Source organism: Lissotriton vulgaris, chromosome 10, assembly GCF_964263255.1.
Source record: "Lissotriton vulgaris chromosome 10, aLisVul1.2, whole genome shotgun sequence".
In the NCBI taxonomy this organism is placed as follows: domain Eukaryota; kingdom Metazoa; phylum Chordata; class Amphibia; order Caudata; family Salamandridae; genus Lissotriton; species Lissotriton vulgaris.
Window position 1 is genome coordinate 385,358,608 of NC_141698.1, and position 25,715 is coordinate 385,384,322.

Consider the following 25,715-nt stretch of genomic DNA (forward strand, 5'->3'; position numbering starts at 1 on the left):
TAAATATCGATATACAATAATATCGATGTTTTAATTTCGATGGTATAGAATATCGATGTCCAGAATATCGACAGACAGAATATCGTTTTTATGGTATGTATGTTACTAATATCGAAATTTAATAATATCAAAATTATGTTTAGTGTTTTGTATTTTAATATGTTGTTTATATGTTTTTTAAATATGTTATTAAATGTATGTTTGAAAATTAGTAATTTTGTTTACATTTTGCGTTTTTGTATCAGAGCGGGTTGTGGGTTTATAGGGGGATAGGGTGGGAAGTAATTTAATAATAATTAATTAATTAATAAATATTTTTTAATATTTTTAAATAATAATTAATTAATAATAATTAGTAAATTAAATTAATTACAGTTAATGTGCTAATATAATTTATTTTTGTTATTGTTAATTAATAATTAATTGGTAATTAATTTATATTAATTAGTTAATTACATTAATTGGAGTTAATGTGCAAATAAATAGAATTAATTGTTATTGGTATTTAATAATTAATTGGTAATTAATTATTATTAATTAGGTAAGTACAATAATTAGAGTTAATGTGCAAATATATGTAATTTTTTTATTTGTTAATTCATAATTAATTAGTAATAAAATCATAATAATTATTTCAATAAATTAATTAGTAATTTTTATTCCTACGCTATCCAACGCTTTCGCTACTGTTGCACCCTCTGGAGTAGGAATAGTAATTTTTACCCCTACGCTATCCAACCTTTTCCCTACTGTTGCACCCTCCGGAGTAGGAATAGTAATTTTTACCCCTACGCTATCCAACGCTTTCCATACTGTTGCACCCTCTGGAGTGGGAATAGTCATTTTTACCCCTACGCTTTCCAATGCTTTCCCTACTGTTGCACCCTCTGGAGTAGGAATAGTAATTTTTACCCCTACGCTATCCAACCTTTTCCCTACTGTTGCACCCTCTGGAGTAGGAATAGTAATTTTTACCCCTACGCTATCCAACGCTTTCCCTACTGTTGCACCCTCTGGAGTGGGAATAGTAATTTTTACCCCTCGCTATCCAACGCTTTCCCTACTGTTGCACCCTCTGGAGTGGGAATAGTAATTTTTACCCCTACGCTATCCAACCTTTTCCCTACTGTTGCACCCTCTGGAGTAGGAATAGTAATTTTTACCCCTACGCTATCCAACGCTTTCCCTACTGTTGCACCCTCTGGAGTAGGAATAGTGATTTAAACCCCTACGCTATCCAACGCTTTCCCTACTGTTGCACCCTCTGGAGTGGGAATAGTAATTTAAACCCCTACGCTATCCAACGCTTTCCCTACTGTTGCACCCTCTGGAGTAGGAATAGTAATTTTTACCCCACGCTATCCAACCTTTTCCCTACTGTTGCACCCTCTGGAGTAGGAATAGTAATTTTTACCCCTACGCTATCCAACGCTTTCCCTACTGTTGCACCCTCTGGAGTAGGAATAGTAATTTAAACCCCTACGCTATCCAACGCTTTCCCTACTGTTGCACCCTCTGGAGTGGGAATAGTAATTTAAACCCCTACGCTATCCAACGCTTTCCCTACTGTTGCACCCTCTGGAGTAGGAATAGTAATTTTTACCCCACGCTATCCAACGCTTTCCCTACTGTTGCACCCTCTGGAGTGGGAAAAGTAATGTAAACCCCTACGCTATCCACCGCTTTTACTACTGTTGCAATATGTGTAGTAAGTATATATATTAATTTAGATTCTCGCTCCAAATAAAGCTGCTGCTCGCGTGCTACTCAATGGTGGACAACCTTGGAGCGAGAATATTAATTTAGATGTACACTTTTTTATTTATTTTAAATGTAAATGTATTAGTTATTAATTTTTAAATATGTTTTAATGTTTTAATGTAATAATAGTAAAATTATATGTATTATTAAATTATTTTTACAATATTAATAATACATTTAAAAAAACGATATATTTAATTTCAATATTTTTGTACTACGATATTTTTTCCCTATACTTTTGTACTTACCTTTATGAAGATATAACTCAGATATTTTAGCTGTCGATATTTTTGTGTCGATATTTTGGTATGTAGATATTCTGTCTGTTGATAATATGTCAGACATTCGCTAAGAACTCACGGAAGTGGAAGAAATGGTGCTAAACAGAGGACTAGGATTTGTCCCCACAGCAAGACTGGATACATTTAGTCTCCGCTGTGAACAAGCCCGTTTCTTCAGGAAGTTGAAACTAAAAGCTTTTTTGAAAAAGAAGGTAGCCTTCAGACCAACCCAGCCCAAGAGGGGACTGGATTACAGGTTAAGTCAACGTTTGTACCACCACACATACCATTCCAGTGGAAATAACCACATTTGAACATGCTATATACAACGACATAGAGAAAATGGAAGAAAAGAAACCTTTTTTCAACATGAGTCGAACTGAAAGCCTAGCACTAAAAGATCTAAAAACCGTGAAGATATACTCAAACCAGCAGACAAGGGGGGAGGAGTGATAGTCCTGGATAGAATGTCATAGCTGTGTATAATTTGTTTTTAACTGCTAAAATTCCTGTGTTTACCTTAATTGAGCAGCACACCGCCAAGCCGATTCTGGGCTGACGCGGCACACTGCTGCCAGGGCAACGCCGCCTTCCCATTCGGCGGACACGCCCACTCGCGCTGACCACGCCCCCTGCCTCTATATAGAACGAGCGCTGAATACGAGGGAGCGTTCTCAGAACTCCACTCCTGAGGCGGAAAGCCGGGAGTTAGCATTTTTAGCTGTGTATAATTTGTTTTTAACTGCTAAAATTCCTGTGTTTACCTTAATTGAGCAGCACACCGCCAAGCCGATTCTGGGCTGACGCGGCACACTGCTGCCAGGGCAACGCCGCCTTCCCATTCGGTGGACACGCCCACTCGCGCTGACCACACCCCCTCCAATGTCATTAGCAGTCCAATAAATCATGTGCTGCAACCGGAAGCGCAGCGGGCGCGACGATTGCGCGCCGAAGGCGCGCATAAGGCAAGCTCGTCTGCGCTCGTCCGCGCCGAGGACGGGCCAACGGCCACCCCCTATGCAGGCCCAATAGCACGTCCACCCTCTGAAACGGTGAGATTGCCCTATTCTTCTGCCGACCTACTACAACTTAGGCAATTTGCTAATCAACCTCACGTACCACCGAACTTAGCCTACTCCAACCACATCTTCGGCCCACTTCGATGTCCCACCTGCAACAAACCTACTGCTAAATCATCTGCAAATTATCCTTCATTGATTCAAGCTGCGCTAATAAACGCCAGATCTCTCTCCAAACATAAATTAGAAATTGCCGACTTTATTGACGCGCACAAACTGGACCTCCTATTCGTTACCGAGACTTGGGACGACGACGCCTCGGGACCCGACTTTAGAGAAGCCACCCCCACCAACTACAATGTATGCAGATTAGATAGGCCAAAAAAAAGAGGCGGTGGCATTGCCAAAATTTACAAAGACCTCTTTAAACTTACTACGAAACCATTTACCTGCCCAGAATACGAGTCCCTGATCTTTACACTAGGCCTCTCGGCTAAATCTTCTTTCAAGGGCATGCTGATTTATCGCCCTCCAGGGTCAAGAGCAAAGTTCTTAGCCAATATAGGCAGCCTAATTGAAGCGGCGGCAGATACCCCGCATTTTACGCTACTAGGTGACTTTAATTTTCACCTAGAGACTCTGAACAACCATGATACTACACAGCTTCTCACAGACCTTTCAGCTGCAGGCCTAAAACAACTAATAACCTCCCCCACACATCTGGCAGGTCATACATTAGACGGCATCTTCACCAACAGTCCCCTTGTAAATGTCACTCAAATAATTCCACTCATCTGGACTGACCACTCAGCCATCTGTTTCACAGTCCAAACAAACCCTGTTAAACCTAATTCTACTTCACCATCTCCTTCTTCTTACAGAGATTGGAAAAATATCAATCTAACTATACTAGCTGAAATAATGCAGGATAACCATATTCCCAACGAGCAAGATCCTACTATAGCATCCTCCAACTACCTGACAAACTTAGACATGGCATGTAATAAGCTAGCTCCAACTAAAAGTTCACATCGGAACAGGAAAATACCTTCAGCCCCATGGTTCACTGAAGCCCTACGCTTGCAAAAACAATACTGCAGGAACCTTGAAAGACACTGGCGTCGCAATTATAGTATTGCAGACAAACTGAACTATAAAAATGCCCTCTCCACCTATAAAAGACAAATAACAACCGAGAAAAGTCACTATTTTACCACTCAAATAGATCAGGCAAAAAATTCGACAGGAGAACTATTTTGGGTAGTCAATACTCTATCTAATCCCCCCACGCCTCGCATAGAAGGCTCTCAGCCACTGGCAGATGCCTTGGCCAGTTTCTTCAAGGAAAAAGTCAGTTCTATTTTTGACACTTTTTCCCACTCCGCCCCCCCAACCCCTCCAGTGGCACTCCTCACGGATGCTCGGCCTACCTTATCATCTTTCACTGCCGTAGACCAGGATCAAATTCAACGCCTGGTAGCTAGCACTGAATCTGGATCCCCTCTTGATCCCTGTCCTCCTTCCATTCTAAATCTCATCCCTGAAGCAATTTCCCCCGCATTGTCTACCATTTGCAATGCCATGTTCGCTACAGGCATATATCCCGCAGTCTGGAAAGAAGCCATAATTAAGCCATTATTGAAAAAACCTACTCTGGACCCACTCCTCCCTGCAAGCTACAGACCCATCGCCTGCCTCCCATTCCCAGCAAAGATTTTCGAGAAGTCCATGAACATTCAACTCTCGAAATTCATTAATGACAACAACTTGCTTGATGACACCCAGTTTGGTTTTAGACAAGGGCATGGGAAGGAAACAGCACTCCTGAAAGCTGCAGACGAAATCCGAACAACCATGGACACGGGAGGGGCGGCTGTCCTAATACTCCTAGATCTCTCCGCCGCATTTGACACGGTCGATCATGTCACTCTGATCGACCGTGTCTCGGCCCTGGGAATAGGAGGCACAGCCAAAGACCTAATTGCCTCATTCCTTGCCAATCGTCCTCAGACGGTTAAGGTAGGCAATTTCACCTCTCAGACTTTCTCTCTCCCCTGTGGGGTTCCTCAGGGCTCCTCGCTAAGTCCGACGCTTTTCAATATCTACGTATCGGACTTAGCGAGAGTAATAAAAACCTATGGAATAGCCCTTACCACGTACGCCGATGACACGCAACTAGTTTTATCGGTGCACAACAACGGAGTCAGCGTCGCATCCAACTTTCAGGAGGGAATGAAGGCGATAAGCTCCTGGATGTCATCAAACTGCCTCAAACTTAACTCCGATAAAACGGAGGTGATGACATTCGGGAGCCTGCAGCCAGCATGGTCCCCGCAGTGGTGGCCACCTGAGTTGGGTTCCACTCCCCAACCAGTGGCAAAAGTCCGCAACCTAGGAGTCCTCTTCGACAATAAGCTGACCTTTCACTATCATGCCAATGCTGTCGTATCTTCCGCCTTTTTCACCCTCAAGAAAATCAAAAAACTTCTGCCTTACCTACCTCAATCAGCCGGCAAAACACTCATTAGCACTTTAGTCTTTTCAAGAACAGACTACTGCAACTCTCTCCTTCTGAATGCTCAAGAAGGGGTTCTTAACAAGCTGCAGACCGTGCAAAACGCGGCGGCCAGAACCTTACTCTCTATCCCTAAATTCACTTCCACTTCCCACCACATCAGAAAGCTCCACTGGCTTCCAATCAGGAGTAGAATCACATTTAAGGCCCTATGTATAGCCTATAAGACCTTAAACAATACAGGACCACAGTTCCTAAAAGAAGCTCTTCGCCCAGTGGAGCAACGCAGGACGCTACGTTCCTCTACAGCCCTCTTGCTGAACGTACCTCGCACAAGAAAGGCCACCTGGGGAGACAGATGCTTCACCACAGCCACAGCTAAACTGTGGAACACTCTCCCACTCCATATCAAATCCGCTCCCACGCTTCTTAAATTCCGTAAAAGCCTAAAAACATGGCTCTTCTCTTCCTCCTAACCCCCCCGTCATTCTGCAGTGAGTTCTGAGATCACCAGCGCCGAGACACCCGTATGGGTATTTGTTTGCGCTTTAAAAATTGCAAAAATAAAATAAATAAATAAATAAATACCAGATGGAATATCTTCGCCTTCTATCCAACAGAAGAAACTACCAACCCCTGAACCATGATCCTACCCAAGATCTAAAACAAGAAATAAAATCTCTGATAGAAATAGCGGAATCATGCAACTACATCACAAAACCTGAGGCAGACTTCCTTACCACCAGCGAAAAAAAAGTACCGTACTTTTACATACTGCCTAAGATGCACAAAAACAAGATGCCCTCGCCTGGAAGACCTATTGTCTCCGGCATTGGTTCTCTCTTCGAACCACTGTCTAAGTTTTGCGATTACTTTCTCAAAACTATGGTGCAAAAGACAGACACCTACTTACGTGATAAGAAAAATATACTGGTCTTGTTAAAAGAGATCCAGGTAGATGAGACTACAGCCCTCGTGAGCTTTGAGATCAAAAGCCTTTACACTAGTCTACCCAAGATGAAACCTTAGAAGTCCTCGGAAGAGCCCTAGCTGACACCAATTGGACACACAATACACCCAAACATTTCATCTTGGAATGTGCCACTCTTGCGTTAAAGAAAAGCTTCTTCAAGTTTGAAGGGAAGTTCTACCTGCAAACAGGGGGTACTTCCATGGGGAGTAACTTCGCTCCTAGTATGGCAGGATTGTACATGTTCGACTTCGAAAAGAAATACATTTTGAGCGATGTCAACCCTTTCACATCGTACATCATGTTTTGGCGAAGGTAAATTGATGATGTCCTTTCCATTTGGCAAGGACCAGATGACTCTCTTATAGAATTCATAAGATGCATCAACACTTGTGACAGCAACTTGAGGTTCACACATTCAACAAGTAAAAATAAGATGGTGTTCCTAAACATTTTCATCACCAAGGAAGAAGGACGGTTGGAAACCCGGAAACATCATAAACCGACTGCAAAAAATAACGTACTGAGGTTTGAGAGTTCCCATCCAAAAGCCCTTAAGGAGAAACCACCGTACGGCCTGTATCTTTGACTGAGAAGAAACTGCAGCCAACTACAAGACTACAGTGATCAAGCCACTGACCTCACTGGTAAACTTTCAACAAGGGCATATCCTGACCATATACTGAAGAAATGCCAAAAACATGCAAGAAACCAACAACGAGATGCACTACTAGAAGACCATGAAAAAACTGAGAAAGAAGCACCACTCACATGCGTGACCACCTATAACACTCTTTCAAACAAAGTGTCAAGCTCTATTAACAAACATTGGGGGATCCTGAACACGGGTCATCTACATTGGGGGAAACCGGTGTTCTCCTACAAACGAGCAGGGAGTATTAGAGACACATTAGTGAATACCAGCCTCAGAATAGTGCAGGAACATACTACAACTGTCCTTACCCCCTGGGGTCTCCCCAATATCACCTGTGGCACTTGTAGTGTCTGCCATTTAACAAGAGCAACAAAGACACTAATCTTGGAGACAGGAAAAGTATGGACACAGAAGGTACATACTAACTGCAACAGCACTAATGTTGTGTATTTAATAACATGCCCCTGTGGGCTTCGCTATGTTGGCATGACTGGGAAGAAAGTGAAACAAAGAATCTGTGAGCATCGTAGTACAATTAGATGTAAGAAAATTACAACAAAACTAATGGAACACTTCCTCCAAAACATTTCACAGCCCAAACGATATGAAATGGATGGTTATAGAAGTGGTAAAACCAGGCCAACAAACCTCACAATGCCTATTTGAAAAAGAACAGCGCTGGGTGTACAGACTGGCCACTAACACCATTGGCCTAAATGATCATATACCATGGAACACAGTAAAACAGAGATGAGGAACATAAAGTCATAGATATTAACATAACTTGGCTTACTGCTGCACAAGTACACAAAAGTAACGTTTTCATGAATTAAGTTTCCTTTCCGATAGTATGATCCCCCTTTTATTTCCTTCTCTTTTTCAAGAAACACCTCGCCCCAAGTTCAGGAGCAAAACATATATGGATGCCACTGCACCCCGTAGTCTCATTTAATAATCAAAGCATTTGCTAAACCACCAATGTCCATACCTGTTTGGAACTACACTTTATTGTAGTAGCACAAATAATGGTTAAACACCTCGTGGCCATACTAATAATACGTAAGGAGCACAATACATATAGTTATCTCACAACCTTTGTTTCATCTTTATGTGTCCTTCACCATTGTATTTCCCTGACTGGGAATACACAGCACTAAAACAGTTGAAATGAGACTGAATTGATTCATTATTTATTTCTGTTAACCTGTCCTTCACATATAAAGCCAGGTTTAGTCAGCCTATCGGGTAGGGAGCAGTACTGACTCAACGGGTTATGGGAGTTTTAAGCAGCTCTCTCATCTGCCTGAGGAACACTTGCCTCTTTGTTAACATCCCCTGATCACTAGCGCTCAGCGCGTAACCTCGCCCACCATCCGACCCCATTGCAAACGCGACGTGGTCACATGATATGTGACCACGTTCATGGAGACAGGATGCACACATTAAATACACCGGGGAAGGCCCGCTAGTCATCTTCTGGAACTCGTGGGCAGTACCAGTAGGTTTGATGGTGGCGCTGAAGGCTACAGATCGTGAGTAAATCTGGGTGCGAGGGAAAGCAGCCTTGCAATGTCCCGTCGCACATCCCGCATTGGACATCATAGCGGGTGATTACCGCTTTAACTAGCCTGCTGTCTTCTATCCGGGAGACAAACGTTTTACTTACTCGCAATCTGCTTTGTTTTGTGCCCCGTAGAATGCATCTGTGAGCGCGGCCCCCCACGGCATCCATGGAGCAAGCCCCCCCTTTAATCTTCCGTTAGTTGCACATTTTAATCCTGCTTCAACCCTATGTCTGTCGCTTACTTATGATCACTGACACTATGGGGGTCGATTCCGATTCGGGAAAAAACGCGTCCGTACGATTTGTATCCGGAGCCCTCTCCGTACGAATCGTACCCGTCCGTCCGAGTCACGAAGTACGATCCGTATTCCGTGAATCCGTCCGAATCGTCTCAATCCGTACGTATTGCAAGGCTGAAACCGTGAACCGTACGACTCGTACACATACCGTACGACTCGTACACATGCCGTACGACTCGACAAGTACGATCCGGACCGGGGTATGAGGACGCAATTCATACGATCCACGTCAGGTAAGGGCGAGTCGTACTGAAAAGCACACAAACACATACACACTGTACGGTCCGTACACCCCATGATCGCAGGGGAATGCACCGTACCCCTGCGATCATGGGGTGTATGAGCCGTACCCCCATTGTACGATTGGTGTACGATTGGTGTACGAGCCGTACCCCATTGTACGATCCGTGTACGAGCCGTACCCCATGTATGATCGGTGTACAAGCCGTACCCCCATTGTACGATCGGTGTATGAGCTGTACCCCATGTACGATCAGTGTACGAGCCGTACCCCCATTGTACGATCGGTGTACGAGCCGTACCCCCATTGTACGATCGGTGTACGAGCCGTACCCCCATCGTACACCAATCGTACAATGAGGGTACGGCTCGTACACCCCATGATCGCAGGGGTACGGTGCGTACCCCTGCGATCATGGGGGGTACGCACCGTACCCGGGGGGCCGTTCCGTACCTGTTTCGGCACAAACTCTGCTTTTACGGCTGTTTTCAGCTCCCGTAGAAAAAGGGTCATACGGTGCGTACCCAACACGTATCGTACTTGCTGGGTCGTGAAAACCAGCCGCGAACCGTACAGCGGGTTCCGAGGGTGTATCGTACGGAGATTAGAGTCGTACGGTGTCTTGTACGACTCGTACGGAGTACGGCTCCTGGTACGAATCGTACTTCGTCGTACGTACGGGGGACGTTGCAGGGTACGATTTGTACGGGAAAACGCTCTGAACGGCTATTCGGAGCGGTTGTTCCCGAATCGGAATCGACCCCCATGTACTGATTCATGAAGCTAGACACACAAGTCACAATGGCTGCAGGGTCTTGAATTTAGATCTCTGCATGGGTATACAGTCAAAATATCGAGTTTTTATTTTCTATTTGCATTAATATCGGTTAAAAAATATAGAATGGACAGAATATCGACTGAACAGAATGTAGACTACAAAAATATTGATCAGGATAGCATTAATATCGAATTAAAAAATATAGAATGGACAGAATATCGAATGGACAAAATATAGACTACAAAAATATAGAATGGACAGAATATAGATTACAAAAATATAGAAGGGACAGAATCTAGACTACAAAAATATACATTGGACAGAATATAGACTACAAAAATATCGAATTTGAGGTAAGGTAATATCAATTTTTAAAGTGTTTTTTATGTTAGTATATGTTTGAAAAGTGTATATTTATTTTATTATTTATATTAATTAATTATTTTTATGGTATTTAATATTTGCGTAATATAATTCTGTAGCGGGTTGTGGGTTTATAGGGGAATAGGGTGGGAAGTAATTTAATTATAATTAATTAAATGTTAATTTATTTATTGGTATTTATTTTGAATTAATTATTAATTAATTATTAATAGGTAATTAATTAAAATATAATTGGTAATCATTTTTAATTAATTGGTTAATTGATAATTATGCTAATTTTAGTAATGTTTTTTCTGTAGCGGGTTGTGGGTTTATAGGGGAATAGGATGGGTAGTAATTTACTTATAATTATTAAATATGTTAATTTATTTATTGGTATTTAGTTTGAATTAATTGTTCATTAATTATTAATTGTTAATTAATTAAAATATAATTGGTAATTATTTTTAATTAATTGATTAGTTGATAATTATGGTATTTTAGTAATTTATTTTCAGTAGCGGGTTGTGGGTGTATAGGGGAATAGGGTGAGGAGTAATTTCATTGTAAGTAATTCTATTTTTAATTTTTTTTATTTTATCCAATTTTTAATTATTTTCTAATTGTTAAATAATTTATTGTTAATTGGTAAATAATTTGTATTAGTAGGTCATTATTTTGGTTAATTAATTTTTATTTGCATTTTAATTGATTAATTAATATATTTTATAAAAGTGTTGAGTATTTTAATTAATTTGTAATTGGTATTATTATTTATTTTATTTTTATTTATATATGAAGTATTTACTTTCCCTACTGTTGCACTCACTGGAGTGGGAATAGTCATTTTTACCCTCCTGCTATCCAATGCTTTCCCTACTGTTGCACTCACTGGAGTGGGAATAGTAATTTTTACCCCTACGCTACCCAACGTTTTCCCTACTGTTGCACTCTCTGGAGTGGGAATAGTAATTTATATCCCTACGCTATCCAATGTTTTTCCTACTGTTGCACTCTCTGGAGTGGGAATAGTAATTTTTACCCCTACGCTATCCAATGCTTTCCCACTGTTGCACTCTCTGGAGATGGAATAGTAATTTTTACCCCTACGCTATCCAACGCTTTTCCTACTGTTGCACTCTCTGGAGTCGGAATAGTAACTTTTACCTCTATGCTATCCAACACTTTACCTACTGTTGCACTGTCTGGAGTGGGAATTGTAATTTTTGACCCTACACTATCCAGTGCTTTCCCTACTGTTGCACTCTCTGGAGTGGGAATAGTAATTTTTACCCCTACGCTATCCAACGCTTTCCCTACTGTTGCACTGTCTGGAGTTAGAATAGTAATTTTTACCCCTACGCTATCCAACGCTTTCCCTACTGTTGCACTCTCTGGAGTGGGAATAGTAATTTTTACTTCTACGCTAACCAACTCTTTCCCTACTGTTGCACTCTCTGGAGTGGGAATAGTAATTTTTACCCCTGCGCTATCCAGCGCTTTCCCTACTGTTGCACTGTCTGGAGTTGGAATAGTAATTTTTACCCCTACGCTATCCAACGCTTTCCCTACTGTTGCACTCTCTGGAGTGGGAATAGTAATTTTTACCTCTACGCTATCCAACGCTATTCCTACTGTTGCACTCTCTGGAGTGGGAATAGTAATTTGTACCCCTACGCTATCCAGCGCTTTCCCTACTGTTGCACTCTCTGGAGTGGAAATAGTAATTTTTACCCCTATGCTATCCAACGCTTTCCCTACTGTTGGACTCTGTGGAGTCGGAATAGTAATTTTTACCCCTACGCTATCCAGCGCTTTCCCTAATGTTGCACTCTCTGGAGTTGGAGTAGTACTTTTTACACCTTCGCTATTTAACGCTTTCCCTACTGTTGCACCCTCTGGAGTGGAAATAGTAATTTTTACCTCTACGTTATCCAACGCTTTCCCTACTGTTGCACTCTCTGGAGTGGGAATAGTAATTTTTACCCCTACGCTATCCAGCGCTTTCCCTACTGTAGCACTCTCTGGAGATGGAATGGTAATTTTTACACCTACGCTATCCAATGCTTTCCCTACTGTTGCACTCTCTGGAGTTGGAATAGTAATTTTTACCCATACGCTATCCAACTCTTTCCCTACTGTTGCACTCTCTGGAGTGGGAATAGTAATTTTTTACCTCTACGCTATCCAAAGCTTTCCCTACTGTTACACTCTCTGGAGTGGGAATAGTAATTTTTACCACTACGCTATCCAACGCTTTCCCTACTGTTGGACTCTCTGGTGTGGGAATAGTAATTTTTACCCCTACGCTATGCAGCTCTTTCCCTACTGTTGCACTCTCTGGAGTGGGAATAGTAACTTTTTACCCCTACGCTATCCAACGCTTTCCCTACTGTTGCACTCTCTGGAGTGGGAATAGTAACTTTTACCTCTACGCTATCCAATGCTTTCCCTACAGTTGCACTCTCTGGAGTGGGATTTGTAATTTTTACCCGTACACTATCCAGCGCTTTCCCTACTGTTGCACTCTCTAGAGTGGGAATAGTAATTTTTACCCCCACGCTATCCAACGCTTTCCCTACTGTTGCACTGTCTGGAGTTGGAATAGTAATTTTTATCCCTACGCTATCCAACGATTTCCCTACTGTTGGACTCTCTGGAGTGGGAATAGTAATTTTTACCCCTACGCTATCCAACGCTTTCCCTACCGTTGCATTCTCTGGAGTGGAAATAGTAATTTCTACCCCTACGCTATCCAACGCTTTCCCTACTGTTGCACTCTGTGGAGTGGGAATAGTAATTTTTACCCCTATGCTATCCAGCGCTTTCCCTACTGTTGCACTCTCTGGAGTTGGAGTAGTATTTTTTACACCTGCGCTATTCAAAGCTTTCCCAACTGTTGCACTCTCTGGAGTGGGAATAGTAATTTTTACCTCTACGCTATCCAACGCTTTCCCTACTGTTGCACTCTCTGGAGTGGGAAAAGTAATTTTACCCGTATGCCATCCAGCGCTTTCCCTACTGTTGCACTCTCTGAAGATGGAATAGTAATTTTTACCCCTACGATATCCAATGCTTTCCCTACTGTTGCACTCCCTGGAGTTGGAATAGTAATTTTTACCCCAAAGCTATCCAACGCTTTCCCTACTGTTGTACTCTCTGGAGTGGGAATAGTAATTTTTACCTCTATGCTATCCAACGCTTTCCCTACTGTTGCACTCTCTGGAGTGGGAATAGTAATTTTTACCACTACGCTATCCAATGCTTTCCCTACTGTTGCACTCTCTGGAGTGGGAATAGTAATTTTTACCCCAACGCTATCCAGCGCTTTCCCTACTGTTGCACTCTCTGGAGTTGGAATATTATTTTTTACCCCTACGCTATCCAACGCTTTCTCTACTGTTGCACTCTCTGGAGTGGGAATAGTAATTTTTTTCCCCTACGCTATCCAACGCTTTCCCTACTGTTGCACTCTCTGGAGTGGAAATAGTAATTTCTACCCCTACGCTATCCAACGCTTTCCCTACTGTTGCACTCTGTGGAGTGGGAATAGTAATTTTTACCCCTACGCTATCCAGCGCTTTCCCTACTGTTGCACTCTCTGGAGTTGGAGTAGTATTTTTTACACCTGCGCTATTCAACGCTTTCCCAACTGTTGCACTCTCTGGTGTGGGAATAGTAATTTTTACCTCTACGCTATCCAATGCTTTCCCTACTGTTGCACTCTCTGGAGTGGGAATAGTAATTTTACCCGTATGCTATCCAGCGCTTTCCCTACTGTTGCACTCTCTGAAGATGGAATAGTAATTTTTTCCACTACGCTATCCAATGCTTTCCCTACTGTTGCACTCTCTGGAGTGGGAATAGTAATTTTTACCCCAACGCTATCCAGCGCTTTCGCTACTGTTGCACTCTCTGGAGTTGGCAAATTATTTTTTACCCCTACGCTATCCAACGCTTTCTCTACTGTTGCACTCTCAGGAGTGGGAATAGTAATTTTTACCCCTACGCTAATTAACGCTTTCTCTACTGTTGCACTCACTGGAGTGGTAATAGTAAATGTTACCCTTTCCGTTATTCTACGGTAAAAATATTGGAATTTTTTTATTAATATTACATTCATATATTTATATATATATATATATATATATATATATATATATATATATATATCAGTCCAAAGATCGCTGCTCTGGAGTATCCTTCGTCAAGTGGGGGTGGCACGCTGCCGGTGAATCACCTGGCAATCATATACCATGCAAAGCGGCGTTCCAAGCGTGCTCTCAGATGCAAAGTAACCACACTTACACGGCAGGTCTGTTAGCAAAAGGTAGAGTTTATTCACGCCATAAGCCCTACTTGACGCGTTTCGCACTCCATGAGTGCTTGTTCACACAATGGTAATCACAAAGTTTGCCGTATTTAAATACCTGCCGTGTAAGTGTGGTTACTTTGCATCTGAGAGCACGCTTGGAACGCCGCTTTGCATGGTATATATATATATATATATATATATATATATATATATATATATATATATATATATATATATATATATATATATATATATATATTTATTAACAAATCAATTTGTATGGGTTTTTTTTACTTACATAATTTTTTTTATTAATTTTAAGGTTAAGTATTTTAAGTATGTTTAAGTTCATTATATTTATTATTTCAATAATTTTTAAATAATTCAAAGCATTTAAAAAAATTCGATTTTTTGACTAACTATATGTTTTACATCGATATTTTTGATTCGATATTTTTGTACTTACCTGTTTGGAGATAGGAGGTCGATATTTTGGCAATCTATATTTTTACCTCGATATTTTGGTAGGTCGATATTTTGGCATTCCATATTATGTCAGTGATCCCTCTGCATGACACCCACCCCTGAAAACGACTGTATGTGGGTATGAATTGAAAACAAAATGCATCAGATAGCCAGCACAGAGTGAAAGTGTTGTTTTTACACTGCTAATAAGTATACATTTACTCAATGGAAAATGTGGAACAGAGATATATATACATCAAAATCAAATGTATATAACAGTGATCAAATGTAGTGCTCTATTTCTTTCAGATAAGGAATTTTTCCCCTACACAGAAGGCTCTAGAGTGGCCTGACCGTAAGTACACGATCTGTCTAGTAGTGGAACTAGGTGACGGGTGCACCTTAGCGTGTGCAGACCTCAAGGTTTCAGATCTTGATCTTGACGAAAACCTAACACTAACAAATATAGGTTGAAACATGTTGACCATCACTTTCATTTAATTCACTGATATTTTCCTGGTCAATTTATCCAATAGAAGCATCACATCTGTTTTTAACCTTATCTTGTTGCTCCAAATAAAGTTTTAGGGAGTACAACAAAGATATTTTTGCTATTCACTCACACACATTGTTCTTCACAGAAAACAACCAGTTCCGCTGTAGTTCAGGCGTCAAAGCACACCCAAGTGGCACTCAGCAGCTTGGGTGGACCCCGATGATGAAGCATGTTGCTAATTAGGTTGGTGAGTGAGGGGTTTCTTAAAAAAGGAAAAACTTTCCTTTTGAAATAATCTTACTTTTTTCCTACACCACAGGGACATCTTCATCCCTGGGACACTCTCTCTCATTGTTTAGCTAGAATTACTTAGGGGTCCGGGAGTGTGATCCCCAACTACTCTTAGTCTCTCTTTTGTTTTCTGTGGGGTGCAAAATCAGTTGGACATGTGGTGATCAATGCAAAATAAAATCTGTCTGATAAAAGAATATCCATCTAACCCTCCAACCCCTGGCTGACAGGTAATACTGGCTCTTTAAAAAAGTTGGTCACATCTGCAAGCTTTTTTATTCCAAAGAAAAATGTCTGTCAAAGGGTTATGGTCCTTCAACCCATCTCACAAGACATTAAAGTTCACTAGAGCAGAAATAGGCAAAGGGGTGTAAAGATATAATCAATATGTCATTTATGTACACCCATAAACTGGAAAAAACATCTGATTCTTTCCTTAAGTCTCTTGCTCCCTACTCTTAAGAGGGGGCATTGACCATTATAAGAATGTATGGGGTGGCAGCTGGGGGTAACAATACGACAGCAGGGCATGGGTATTCTTCAAAGGGTGGTTATTTGTGGAGGCTGCGGGACGGAAGTAGGAGTTCTGAGAAATTCGGGATGTGCAATACAGATTATCTTCTCTGTGGCATTCCTAGAGTCCAGTTTTCTTTTCCCCATGACCTCCTCAGTTTCCAAAATAGTTGTGTATAAACATAGTGTCCCCAAAAGCAAGGAGTCAGATGGCAGAAGAAGCCTCAGACTGCTCCAATACAAAACACTCCCCAACTTAGTGGAGGATTGCCAAAGGTGTTAGGCGGGTGGCCCAGCCCTCCCTCTTCCAGGCTTCGGCTGGGCAAAGGATGTGCCCACCCTTGGACCGGGCTGTGTGCTACAGAATAATGACAGGCACTTTAAGCATGTTTCTCAACACCCCCTGTTGCGAGCAATTATGGCACCTCCTGGGGCAGTCTAACCTGGGACTGGAAGTCCCTGGTAGCACGAGCAGACAGCAGAACTTGAGTGATCCCAAACTGCGGGATAGATGCAGAGGCTTCAAGCACATTCCTCTGTGATCCCAGTTGTGGGAAATGATGGCACCTCCTAACTCGGTGTAACCTGAAGCTGGAAGTCCCCCACAGCCTGAGCCGACAGCAGAGCTTGAATGTGTTATTGTAAGGGGCAGAGCATTATGTGAAGTGCACAGGCAAACTTGGTTGGTTATGAAGTATTGCAGTGGCAGTCACCGTTTATTTTGAATTTGTCTCTATTGAGGGGTTATGAATGACATTACTTTGATTCATAGCAAACACAACAATATGATGAATGGAGTGCTGAAACTTTTAGAACAATTCAGAAAAGGGGGTGGTGATGAATAGAGTGTCTGAATTAAGCAGACCACTCTTACCCAGTCCAAAGATCAGGGCTTGATCCATCACCATTATTTAGCTCACTGCACCATCCCAGCTCAGAACCTGGCTATATGCAAATTAGTCTGTCCCTGGCCCAGTGCATTATGGGAACAGGGCAGACTAAACTACCAAGCCAATTCTTCACCAGAAAGGAGACAAGATTCCGGGGACCAGTTTCTGGCACTTCAGCCATCGTCGGCCCGGCTTGCTTGAATCCTGATGGTGCAGTGAGCAAGGGACTCATGTCTGAGTATACCCTGCCACACCTATAGTGGCCAAAAACGATTTAGAAAAGGGGGTGGTGAGGAGGAGCTTCGCGGGCAACCAAGATGGCCGCGTAAGCTTGGAGCTCCGCGAACCCTCCGATCCTCCTCATATATCCTGCTCGAAATCCTGATCCACGTTGGTGGATCCTACTTGCTGACGGATCACTGAAGCGGGCGCTGCTTTCCGCCTCCAAATTGGTGGTTCCTACGCTGAGCTACGTCGAGTGAAACTCCGTGCCAGGGATGCGCCATTGTCTCCCCGATCTCTGCCACTCCGTACGATTGGAATGCGTAGTGGCTGCTTGAGATCTCCACCGGCGGAGTGTCTGTAACTACACTGCTTGCTTCTATTGGCCTGGCCTGAATAACTGGCTTTGACCCCTCTCCTTGGTTCGCTTGACTCTGGCTTGGGTGGCGTGCCCCTTTGTTCCCATCGGACCCATCATGGCGGGCAGAGGAGACCCCGACAAGACGTCGAACAAACGCGCTCGTTGAAAGTCTCAAACTCAACTGAACAGGATTGAGCGATATGTTCAGCCGAGGACGCCACCAGCTGCGGCAACCTCCACTAAAGAACTTCCATCGCGCGGGCTCGCCCGATGGCTCCGAACCTACCCTCAGTGACATTATGGGGGCCATCACAGACATACGAGTCGAAATGCAGAAGCAACATGAGGTCTTGACCCACAAGGTGGACACTTTGGCAGTTGATCTCACCCTCATCAGAGCCGACCTGGGTACGACTAATAACCGTGTTAAGTCATTGGACATTAAAACTTCCAGCCTAACCACCGACGTCTCGGACCTGCAGACTGAGGTCCGGAACCTGCGGATGACTACGGACCACTTCTCCAGGAGGCTGGAGGATTTTGAGGGACGAGCCAGGCGGCAGAATGTCTGCATAATTGGTGTTCCGGAAGGCTCAGAGGAAGCGGCGACGGACCTATTTGTGGAGGAACTGGTACAGACCCATCTAGCGCCTTCTGGTCTTAGTAACTTCTTCTCAGTGGAGCGTGCCCACCGGGTGCCGGGAGGCCCGCCGAAGTCGGGCATGGCGCCTAGACCCATTGTTGCATGGTTCCTTAACTTCCGGGACCGGGACGCGATCCTACAGGCGTCCAGAAGACATGGGCCGCTTAAGTTCCAGAATTCGGAAGTACATTTCTATCCTGATTTTACCAGGGCAGTACAGAGACAGCGACAGAGTTATGTGGGAGTGAAACGGCGACTGAGGGACATGGGCTTCAAGTACTCGATGTTGTTCCCTGCCAAGCTTCGTATTGAACATGAGGGCCATGCCCTGTTCTTTGATGTCCCCGAAAATGTGAGTGAATGGCTGGACACTCTGCCACAACGCCGGGATGATCAAGAAGGACATGCTGGGGGCGCGACTGGTGGTTCTGATCAATGAGACTTGGCTCTACTGGAAAGACTTTGGCGGTTGGTGGCCCTGCTATATGTGACTGTCGATGCTATTCTTTAATTGACTTTGCCGATGCTCCTGTTGTTTACATGGAGGGTGGCGGGAGGTGTTCGTAGAGATTCCTTACTTCTCTGGGGGCTTTTTGTAGACTAGTTAATGGGGCGACAGGCACACTGCTGGTTGGGGGGGCTCTTTAGTCTGATGCAGGGGTGCAGGGTGGGGGGTGGATTTGGGAAAGTTTATCTGTTTGTTCGTTTTTTCTTTCTTCTTTCTCTTAGGCAATGGGTCCTGTACGCTGTTGAGTTTTACTTGCTGTTGAGGATTGTTGGGGTTGGGTGGGGAGGGCGGCTGGATGATGGGGGTAGGAAACTAAGAGTAATCAGTTGGAACGTTAATGGGCTGGGTGACCGTATCAAAAGAGGGGTGGTGGTTCAACTGCTCAAACGTCATATGCCTGATATTGTTCTCCTGCAGGAGACACACTTGGTTGGTAACTCGTGCAAAGCACTCAACCGCAAAGGGTACAAGATGGTGGCCCACTCTGGGTTCTCTTCGGGCTCTCGGGGGCGGGTGTCCTTGTGCGTACGTCCCTGCCGTTTGAGATAGACGTCACCAAGATTGATGAGAGAGGACGCTTCGCCGCAGTGGCGGGGAGATGGGAAGGGCGTGCCCTTACGTTACTTTCGGTTTACGTTCCCCCGGGCCTGCAGTCTAGTACTTTCCAAGACCTTGGTGGCGCCATTTTGTCTTTGCCTGCTGGTTTGCTGGTAGTGGGGGGTGACTTCAACTCAGTCTGCTCTGGCTCCCTGGACCGACATCCGCCTAGAGACCTCCGGAGTTCCCAACTATGGCTGCCTTCCTTCCTCGAGTCCATGGGCTTGGTGGACAGTTGGCGACTTCTACACCCCACGCTCTGCCACTTCTCCTTCCTTTCGGGTGCCCATGGTAGCCTTTCTCGTATAGACTACATCCTCACCTTAGCAGCACATGCGCCTGCCGTGTCTGAGGCCCGGTTTTTGGCGCGGGGCATCTCCAACCACTCCCCGTTGTGGGTTTCATTCGACTTCGACATAGTCCTGTCGGACCGGCCAGTGGCGGTTAACCTGTGGTATTTCCGTAATCCTACTACTCGCACCCTCCTGGCCAAGGCCATCGACTTCTATTTCTCTGAAAATGAGAGTTCGGTTGACTCGGCCACGACCCTGTGGGAGGCATTTAAGGCTGTTTTGAGGGGTTAGGCTTTCGCTCTCATAGCGGAGGCCCGGAGAGTCAAAGATGCCGACTTGTTGCGCATCGAGGAGGAGGTCATGAATCTTGACTCACAGTTGGGACCCGAACCCGACCCCGCTCTTTTACATGCCCTTGCCCTCAAACAGTCGGAATACCATGCTCTTGCCACAAATGCTGCCCTGGCCCTGGCTAAGGAACAGCAAGGTCGTATCTATGAGGTTGGTGACAAGGCGGGAAAGCTGCTGGCGTGGTTGGACAGGAGAGAGATGGCTAGCCGAGTCGTGCCCGCGATTTTGGGCGACGACGGGGCTGCGGTCACTGACCCGAGTGCCGTTGCCGAGTCCTTTGCTGATTACTTCCGGGGTGTCTACACCTCTACCTCGGAGTGCTCCGAGGCTGACTCGATGGCGCTTCTCTCGACAGTTGACCTTCCCTGTCTCTCTGAGGATGACCGGGCCGATTTGGATAGAGACATATCCGCTGACGAGATCGCCCTTGCGATTCGTTCGTTGAGATCGGGTAAGGCATCTGGGCCCAATGGCATCCCGGTCGAGTTATACAAAATTCGGCCGGAAGTGATCTCCCCCCGCCTGCGTAATATGTTTTTAGAAGCGCTGGACGCTGGCCTTCTTCCCCCAGACCAGAGGTTGGCCACCATTGTGGTCATCCATAAGGAGGGGAAGCCGAGAGACATGTGTCGGTCATATCGTCCCATTTCTCTCTTGAATGTTGAGCCTAAGATCCTTGCCAAGCTACTCGCAAATCGAGTGATTGGAGTTATTGGTGACTTAGTGCATCCGGACCAGTCGGGCTTTATTCCACACCGCAACACTTCCCTCAATTTGCGTCGACTCCACGGCGCCCTGGCCAGGGCCCATACCCTCGAGGAGCCGGCAGTCCTTGCTTCTCTTGACGCCACAATGGCCTTTGACTCTCTTGAGTGGAGCTACCTATGGGCGGTGTTGACGAAGCTCGGTTTTGGTCCGGTGTTCGTGGGCTGGGTGAAACTCCTCTATGCTAGTCCGTTGGCTAATGTCACAGTTAATGGCCGTCTATCGGCGCCATTTGCCCTTCATCGTGGCACCAGACAGGGTTGTCCCTTGTCGCCCTTACTGTTCGCCCCTGGCCTTGGAGCCGCTCGCGGCCATGCTGCGGACGCACCCGGACCTGCACGGCATAACCTGGGCCCCCGGCTTTGAAGACAGAGTCTCCCTGTATGTAGACGATAGTCTGCTATATTTAACCTCCCCCTGCAAGTCACTCATCGTGGCCTGCGACGTACTCAGACTATTCGGACGGTACTCTGGCCTAGTTATTAACTGGGCCAAGTCCTCCTTGTACGCCCTGAAAGGGGATACGCTGCGCCTCCCCAGAGGCTGCAACATCCAGGTGACCAGAAATGGTTTCAAGTACTTGGGGATCTACATCTCCGGGAGTTCTAGGGCTCGCTGCGACCACAACTTTCTCCCTCCTCTCCAGCGTCTCCGGCGCGACGTGGACAGTTGGCGCAAGCTTCCACTCTCCCTGCTGGGCCGTGCGGCATTATTCAAGATGATGTCGCTCCCCAGGTTCTTGTATGCCTTACAAAACACCCAGGATCCGGTTCCGGCCCGCTATTTTCGTGAGATTGAGAGCCTTCAACGGGCCTTGCTCTGGGATGGTCGGCCCTGCGTTGCTGTCACGAAGCTCACGCTTCCGTGGTACGACGGGGGCATAGCACTTCCGGATGTGCGTCGGTATTACTGGTCCTCCCAGCTCGCGGCTCTCAATCACGGTTTCTATGGTCCTGTGAACAGTCCCAGTTACGCCATGGACAGGTGGCTTATGGGCGGTGGTAATTATTACCGGGCCCTGTATTCGAGGTCCTTAGATCGGCGGATGTCGGGTCCGACGAAGACAGCGGTTCACATTTGGCGGGCGATCACCAAGGCGCAGGGCTGGCGGGGCGGACTGACCAGATTCACCCCTCTGTATGACTCTGATATTTTGGGTAGGCTATGGCACACCAAAGGCTTCGATAAGTGGGACCTCATAGGCATCTCCAGGGTGGACGACATGATTTCTAAGGGTGATGTCAAGACCTTTCCTCAGTTGCAGGCCGAATACCAGTTGGGTGACTCGGAGTTCTTCCGCTACGCCCAGCTGCGGCACGCGCTGCTCTCTGCCAAACCACCGGAGGGAGATATTCCAGAGAGCTCTCCCTTGGAAGACAGAGTGTTGGATGGCCATATGCCCGATAGTGCTATTTCCCTGTCATATAAAAAACTAATTAACGTCCGCACTGACCTTCTCCTTGGCGTGCGTGATCAATGGGTGGAAGATGGCCTAGAGATTGACGATGAGGATTGGCAGAGTGCAGTATCCTCCCCTAAAGAGGTCGCTATCTCCTCTCGCCTTCGGCTAGTGCAATTCAAGATCCTGCACAGAGTGTATGTGACCGGCCCCAGGCTTGTGCGTATGGGATTCTCGCCCGATGGACTTTGCCGTCGGGGCTGTGGTGCCCTCGCTACTTTCCTACACATTCTGTGGGAATGCCCCGTTATTGCCTCCTACTGGAGGAGGGTGCACCAGATAATGAGTGAAGTGACTGGGGTGGAGTCTAATGCAGAGGCACAAAGGTGCCTCCTCAATCTGGGAACCATCTGATCATAACACGGCGCAGACTCGGTGGGTGACCCTGGGTAACATGGTGGCCAAGCGGGACATCGCTCAAAAGTGGGGCACTGCCACAGCTACCCTTGTGGTGCAATGGAAAGCCAACATGGACTGGTGTATGTTCAGGGAAAAGACGGTCTATGTTGCCAGGGGGAGGCCTCAGAAATGGAATAAAATTTGGGGAGCCTGGAATGCTTACAGGGGGGATGTGTGCCTGCCGCCGGAACCTGTTTCTCTGGATGAGCGTATGTCACCATAGCCTATGACACCAACTGAGATATGCTGAATTGCTTGATCCTGTTTTTCCTCCTCCCTTCTGCCATCCTGTTTTCCTCTCCTGAATTTGTGATTCTTTGCTTGCTCTCCACTGCCCACTACCAATACCCTGACAGCTTTCTCAATTCCATTGCCACTCTTTTGCGCCTTTTGGCGTTTCTTCCTTGGTTTCAGTTCTCTTCTATATAAAATATAAAAACAACCTTCAATGCTCTGCTGTGAATGCTCTTGCACTATTGCTCTCCTGATTCACCATGCTGCCTTGCCTCCGGGTTGTTAGGCTGAATAGCTGTGTGCTCTTTCATAATAAAGGTTTTTAAAAGAATTTTAAAAAAAGAAAAGGGGGTGGTGATGAACAGAGTGTCTGAATTAAGCAGACCACTCTTACCCAGTCCAAAGATCAGGGCTTGATCCATCACCGTTATTTAGCTCACTGCACCATCCCAGCTCAGAACCTGGCTATATGAAAATCAGTCTGTCCCTGGACCAGTGCATCATGGGAACAGGGCAGACTAAACTACCACGCCAATTCTTCACCAGAAAGGAGACAAGCTTCCAGGGACCGGTTTCTGGCATTTCAGCCGTCGTCGGCCCGGCTTGCTTGAATCCTGATGGTGCAGTGAGCAAGGGACTCATGTCTGAGTATACCCTGCCACACCTATAGTGGCCAAAAACGATTCAGAAAAGGGGGTGGTGATGAACAGAGTGTCTGAATTAAGCAGACAACTCTTACCCAGTCCAAAGATCAGGGCTTGATCCATCACCGTTATTTAGCTCACTGCACTTATTGATGATCACTGGTGGACTTATTAAAAATATATATACAGTGTCGGTTTTGAATTAATCAACCGAAAATGGTCATCAATAAAGGTCTCTGGGACCACTGATGTATCTTTTTTAATTCACACACACTTTCACTTTTGCATTGCATTTCTCTTTCCTTGTCTTAAACACGCCTAGTCTACCAGCGTTTGGCTCGGTGCCAGAAGAGCTGAGGTGACAGGGTTTACTTTGGTTTTCCACATGATGACACTGGCCACTAAGGGCAGTTAATGGGAATCCTTATTTTTCTGCCCTCCTCAGGGTTTCTTCTGACATGAAGTCGCATTTGCGCCATCATTTTTTCACTACCATTGATAGTTAGACAGTAAAATGACCTAGTGTGAGTCCTGCTCTTATCATTTGTTCTGTGTAGATTCTCTCATCAGACCTCCAGTTTCCTTTTGTTTTTTATTTGTAGGATTGGGGATTGAAACTGGATGGGTCTTTAAATATTTTCCCTAGGACCCCCCTCTCTCTCCCTCCCCAGGAGTAGAGTCATGTGTAATTAATTTGGGCATACCCATGGCCACTTAAGGTGAAAAAAGTAAACACAACAAGATGAAGGGCAGAATGTTGAAACTTTTTAAACACTCAACCCCAGTCAAGAGATTTGGGTTAAATCCATTGTTCATTTGCTCATAATGCCTTCCCAATACGGACCCAGCCATATGCAAATCAGTCTTGATGCTGTTTCCTGTGGGAACAGTCCATCCCAAACTACCAGGTGAGTTCCTGCCTGGACCGGAAACAAACATACTGGGATCGGTTTGGGGCATCACCCCTCATCAGCCAGATTAGTTTGAATACAGTGGGGTAGCGAGCAAAGAACCCACGTCTGGGCATAACCTTGGTCACTTAGGATGAACAAAGCAAACACAACAAGATGATGGAAGGAGTGCTGACACTTTTCAAACACTCACCTCCAGTCAAATATCTAAGTTAAAACCATTGTTCTTTTTCTCACCATGCCACCCTAGTTTTGACCCAGCCATTGCTGTGATTCATACCTTAGCCTCGTGCACTCATTTTGATTCAGTGACAATAATTGTTAGACCTGACATCATTGGCGTGAGTCTCCCTTCCATTTTTGACGGATTGCCTCCTCTGTTTTGGTATGTTTTTGCCAGATGTATGCTTTGGGCACTGTGCCACTGCTTAACAGTGCCACAGTGCAAGTGTTCCCTATGTTAAATTGATATACTGATTGGTTTCCATGATTGGATTATTTGATTAACTGTCAGCCCCTAGTGCAGTGCACCATGTGTGCCCAGGGCTTGTAGGTCAAATGCTGCTGGTGAGCTTGCAGCACTGTTTATGCCACCCACAGACGCAGCTTGTAAACTGTGTCTCAGGCCTGCCACTGCAAGGCCTATGGGTAGTCTGTGACTACCATGTCGACTTGGCCAAGGGCACCCCATTGTCATTCCTTAAACCTTCCCTTTGCTTCATATTAGACACCCCTATGGTAGGCCCAAGTGCAGGCTGCATTGTAAGTATAAGGTAGGAAATGCTCTGATGTGTGTAGCATGTCCTAATAGTGAATTAGAGCCATTTTCGTTTTTCACTATTGAAGGCTACCTGTTCCCATAGGCCAGAAAGGGCAGTTAAGATTGTTACATTCCTACAATCCTAACTGACT